This window comes from Lissotriton helveticus, chromosome 4_1, assembly GCF_964261635.1.
Source record: "Lissotriton helveticus chromosome 4_1, aLisHel1.1, whole genome shotgun sequence".
In the NCBI taxonomy this organism is placed as follows: Eukaryota; Metazoa; Chordata; class Amphibia; order Caudata; family Salamandridae; genus Lissotriton; species Lissotriton helveticus.
The window spans coordinates 1387542808-1387548807 of NC_136063.1; positions in this window are offsets into that span (position 1 = coordinate 1387542808).

Consider the following 6000-nt stretch of genomic DNA (forward strand, 5'->3'; position numbering starts at 1 on the left):
CATGCTACTGGGGGGATATTCTGGAGGGCCACAGCACGAATTGAGTCATTTGTGACTAAAAATTAACGCCATGACCGACAAAGGAGGGGCGCCCGAGGTCCCAGGGCCCTGTCCGGATCCCCTGGGCTGGACTCCGGTCATCACTTTGGAGAGGGGTCCCCTCTGCGAGGTGCTTTTATTCTTCGTGTTCATGGATAGCTGTGAACAAAGGGGTGTGGGGATGCTGGGTGCGCGTGTCCGCAGGAGAGAGGACTTCGCAGGCAGGGAACAAAAGCCCTCGCGCCGCCAGGCCACGACTCGCGCGCCCTGCAACCTGTTGCAGAAGGTGGGGGTGCACGCGAGAAGCACCGGAGCAGCGGCGCTCTCTCAACCGTGGAGCTGTGCCGCCTATACACTATACATACTTTAAGAGACCCCTATAATCACCCACACCCTCTGCTTTTAGAACTTTCCGTCACTTTGCGCTTTGTTTAAACTGCGCGCTCCTCACCCTACCGTTTGTTGGTTCCTCGTGTTCACATGAATAAAACCAACTCTTCGACCCTGGCGTTTCTTGTTTAACGCCATTATCTGAAGGACAGCCAAGGCTACCCTGTCTTCTACCTTCCTGCCCCTGTGACGCCCCAGCAAAAGCGCAGCCGTCCGGCACACTGACACTTCAGCACACGCACCGACACCCCCATTAGCAGCACACACACAGACATCAAACACTCGTAAATCTAAACTGTCACAAACACGCACCCAAAACCAAACACGGACACGAAATAAACTGGCGGAAACCCACATTCAACAACACACAACTTCTTAAGAGTAGCAAGTTCGCTCGGTGATCTAGGAGATGGTCTCCAAAACTACCGCAGAAAAACACCGACAGACAGCATTGACACTTTACAAGGAGAAGGGGCACCCCCTGCTTTTACCACCGTGACCCCTAAAACGAAAAATAATGACAGCATCGAAGATAACCCTCTCAAATTAGCAGAGAGACACCCCCTCCCCCCGCCATACAATACTAAACAGTAATATATTTATCTATACGTATTGTTTTAGTTTATAAAAACATGAACCACAATTATATAATTAATTATTGACTGACCGGCAATTTTGAAAATGTTAATCGGAACGTAGATCTATATAATCAGGATTCATGTGTCATCTAATTACGAAATTACTCAGATACTGACAATGAACAATGTCTAAGATAAGGCATCTTTTAAAACGTTTAAACATTTAAAGTTGCAAAAGAACCTGCACAGAGTTTCAGTTTCGTTATGACCTAACCTGAACATACTTTCCAGCTTGGCTATACCAGCCCAGGCTTCTGCGCTTCATTTGTAACAAAAACAAGCACGGGCAAAGCCAAAAGATCTGGATTAAAAGTGCCAACACATGTAATAAGCACAGGCATTCACAAAAGTTCAGTTGCTTGCAAGCATTGCATGGGTAAAATGTAGTTGTTTACATTGAAGCATACCCCACAGGCTTCACCTTTAATGGGAAAAATGTCATGAAAAAAAGGACTTCTCTCTGAGTAGAAAGCAGTAGGAGATAATAGTATGTCTGCTTTGCCACGCCTAAAAGTGAATGCAGGGGCCCAAAGCTTTTCTTTCATGCTGTCAACAGCACTTCCAAATGCCAGAGTTGTTACATACCAACTCTGACTAGTCTTGATCCCACCTCATGCCTCTTCGACCATTCTACAGTTCCTGTCTCTTCATATCACTCGTCCAAGGTCTTATTCTTCCCAGCTTTCTCCCTGTACCACTGCTTTCTTACCTTTTAGTTTCTCTTTCCATCTCTGTTCCGTTATTTCTCTTGCGCTGGGTTACAATCTGATGATGAAAAAATAACTCCTGCTCCCACATTTGAGAGCAGATGCCCACCACCTGCAAAACCAGCACAAATTACCACCGCATGGCCACCAATATTGCCTACACCAAGGATAGGAGAAGACTAAATTATGTAAAATGCCTTATTCCCCTATTCGCTGATGCTGATCAAAGGATATGGATTAGTATCAACAAGTCCCGGCAGCAAGGACAAACACGTTGTACACAGACGTCAATAAGGGATGGAAGAATTTGTGTTAAACAGTTTCCTCAACTCCACAAGGAACAGTTCTCTAGTATTGCCTCATTCTGAATTTCAATCAGAAGAAAATAGCAAAAACTAAGGCGGACAACTACTCTGATCTTACAGCAATCCTGATGTTAAGAAACACTTTGAAGATCGGATATTTGTATATCTTCTATATTTATATAGACTTGTACATATTTATGTTATTATTTTGAAAATATGTAAAGTGTTCTGATGTCAAAAATAGCTTGGGCTGAGCTATATAAAACCCCTGTATCTCACTTTCAAAACAGGAATAAAATAAGAATAGCCACAAAGTTGTACACAATTAGTACAAACAGAAAGGATTGTGCCCTCTTTGCGCCTTTACTAGTGAAGAATTGGATGGTTTGGGGACGATTCATAAAGACCTGTAAAAGAGTACTCATTTAGTGCTATTTACTGTACTCATAAATGCCTTTGTGAACCAGCCCTGTCTTTGACCACTGAAACTATTTTGCTTTGTAGAGGAGAAAGAATGTCATGGCTGTATGCTAAGGCACCACCATGGCATCTAATGCAGGAGAACAGGCAGATCTGTCAAAAGGGAGATATCTGGAGAGAACAGTCAAATCACTGACCAACAGGAGCAACACCTTCTGCTGAATTTCTACAAAGGGAAGAAGAGTAAGAAGGTTCAATGGTTCATGTGAGAGCAGTTCACTAATTTTCCCCATGGAAAAAAAGTGAAAGTAAGAAAAGTAGTTTGCAAGGTATGCAATGAAGTGCTGTGCCAGAGGACGTCTGTCAAGAAACCATTTGGGACAATTCTGTTCCATCATTTGTCCTCCAAGAATATCATCATCCATGGTGGAGGAGGGGGTCAGAAAAGAAGGTAGGCTACTAAAAGCCATGGACCTTCTATCATGTTGTATCATTTTGACTGCGCTACAGCAGTACAACAATATGAAGTTGATCCTGATATGCCAAAAACAGCAATCAAATACCGACTGCAAGCCCAACATATTTTAGGTACATGGAGCAAAATACAGAAAGGGCTGCTTAAGGACCATAACAAGGAATTTCTCTCTTGATTCTTTATTTCCCTCCTTCATGTTGTGCACGCATTTTTTTTATCAGAATTTAAGTGACAGTATTCTGCGTTTGTTTCATGGAAAAAGTAAAAAAAGTAATTGTTAATATTTTTTTCAATAAAGAACAAAAAGAACTATCACTAAACATCATGATATTCATTGTCTGAATCCTGTTACTTTTTAAACATTGGTGTTCAGATAAAATCATTATGCAATAGGTGAAGAATAATAGATACTAAGGGTGCGCTGCTGCTGCATCTAGGCCAGGTCCTGAGACCAACCCTCGCTGTGCATGTTTTTTGGCTGTGCACAGCAGGCTGAGACAGTCCTTGACCTTAAGCCAAGTGCAGTAGGGGATGTCCACCACTGGAACGATGGCATATGTCTTCGTCATGCATGTATGAAGCTATATGTAGTAGATAATCAACATAACCCAAAAGTTCAATGAAAAACGCACTTAAGGTGAAGTTATGGTTAAGTATTGTTATATTAACTTAAAAAACCTCTGAAATGTACTTACAATTTGCTTAAAATTGTAAACCGCATGCAATGCTTACAATATAACAAACGTTATACCTCTAACTAAAAAGTGACAGTGTAATAATATTACATAGCACATACTCCACACAAAGAAATAATACTATGTACATGGATGACTCACTGATAATATTAACCGTAATATATACATCATGTCACCATGACACTATTTATGAAATTGGTGATGTGATTTTTCACATTGTGAGGGAGGTCAGTAAGCATTGAATTTTGTGTGAGAATTTTGGATTGCATGGTTAGTGTGCATTCTATGGATTGTGGATCTAAACATAGCTGGCAAATTTCAAGTATTTTTTTTTATTGTTTTAAATTGGAACAATAACCGTACCTTAGCTGTGGTTTCCTAAAAGAAAAACAGAGAGAGGGAGAATACATAACAGATAACTGTGTCATTTGGTCCAATAATGTATCTAGGGGTTCTGGTGACATGAAAAGCCAAATGTCACAAGGATCTTGAGATGGCAATATAGGGCCATATTACACATTAACTATTATGTATTTTTTATATTACACTTTTTCGGATAGTTTGCTTGAAAAATCTGTTTCCTTTAACATGCAGAAAACAATGGGCCCTGATTGGAATTAGAATGTTTAGATTTTGGTTATATGTCATGAATAAATTGTTGATAGAATAATGGACAATGGTGAGAGTCAGTGGATTTCTGTAGCTTCAGAGTATAACACATAACTGTGGATTTACAGCATTTGCTACATTTGCATTTGCTACACAATTCATAACTTTGTGAGAAACTGGTTTATTAATTGGTGGTGTGGTGGGGGGTGACCACCCACCTCAAGTAATAATCACAGCCCTTCTCAGGGTGAACCTTCGATGTCATTAAATTAACCTGGGCTAAAACACCTTGTAGCTACAACGCAGAGCTGACATGCTTAATTTATGGCAATGTTTAAAGTATTTATGCAGTACCAAAAAAGTAATAATGTCGAAAAAGCAAGCAATAAAAAACCCAAACGGAATCAGAAAAATGCTGTAAATTATAATAGATAAAATGACACCAAAATGATAAAATTCAGTAAGGGGAACCAGAGATGTAAAACGTTAAGCGTTTAAAGTAAAAATAGCTCTAAAAAGCGCTAAGTGCCAATACGGGTCAATTGTTCACAGTAGACCGGGGACCTAGATATGAATTCAGTTTGACCGTGATGGAGCACCAGCCAGATACACAAATCAGCTTCGACCCAGGAGGTTTTAGCTAGGGACCAAGTCTCAAAAACTCAAGTCAAAATCATTCAGCAGGGCAAAATAGCAGGCAGTGTCTGAGGAGGACTAAACAACATCAGGTAGCAATTGGCTGTGGTCCTGGTGTAGCATCGGTTTATTCTGGAACATTTCTGGGCAGGAAAAGTGGACTGTTTTGCCCAGGGAAGTCCTCTCTCAGGTCATATACTTTTGGCGCCTTTGGCCGATCAAGATCTCTGCGTTCGGACTTACTGTCCATTTTTGGAGCTGAGAATCTGCCAGAGAGGCAAGCGGCGTGATTTATCCGATGAAGAGTCCAGGAAGCTGGATACCTTCTTGCCGACGTCCAAATAAAATTGGATTTGCTGCGGTGGAGAAGCTCTAAGAGGGTGAAACCTATTTCTTCAGCCCAACGGCAACATACCTTGGGCGAATCAGCTTGGCAGGTTAGCCTGATTCTCCGGAGGTCTTCAGGTTCAAAATATTTCTGAGTCCTAGGTGTTCAAGGGTAGTAGGAGAAGCCCATTCAGACACAGTCATGGGTTTCAGGTCCTAGGGAACAGCACTTGATGTTCAGGACTCACTTCAGGAGAGGCCACCAGCAGCGTCAAAGTCAGGTAAACTTGTTAGTGGTCACCTGGAAGATGCAGGAAAAGTCCTCTTGCAGCTTTTGTAGCCCTGTAGCCAAACAGGAGGTCAGCACACTGACACTTGGAGTCCACTTCTTTGTCCTGGGTGCAAGAGGGTGAAGGTACTGTCCTTCAGGGCTTGCCTCAGGTCACAGACAGAAGGACCCGCCCCCTTCTGTTCTTTTCAGGGTTCAGTAGTGTTCTAAGCAGTGTGCCCAAAAAAGGTTGCTTAGTGATGACACATTTATGCTTGGCACTAGCCTATGGTGGGGGTTATGCCTTTCCCCTCTCTAACCAATGAAGTAACAATTTCCAGGGGTAACCCTACCTACTTTTGGAGCAGTTTCCGCAGATCCCACAGTGCCCCCCACTACTAAAATCCAAAATAGAAAACACTTTTCTCCCCTTGTGCAAAGCCTGTGTGCCCACCCAGAGGTGTGGCCAGGGTAATGAGTAGCCCCTCCTC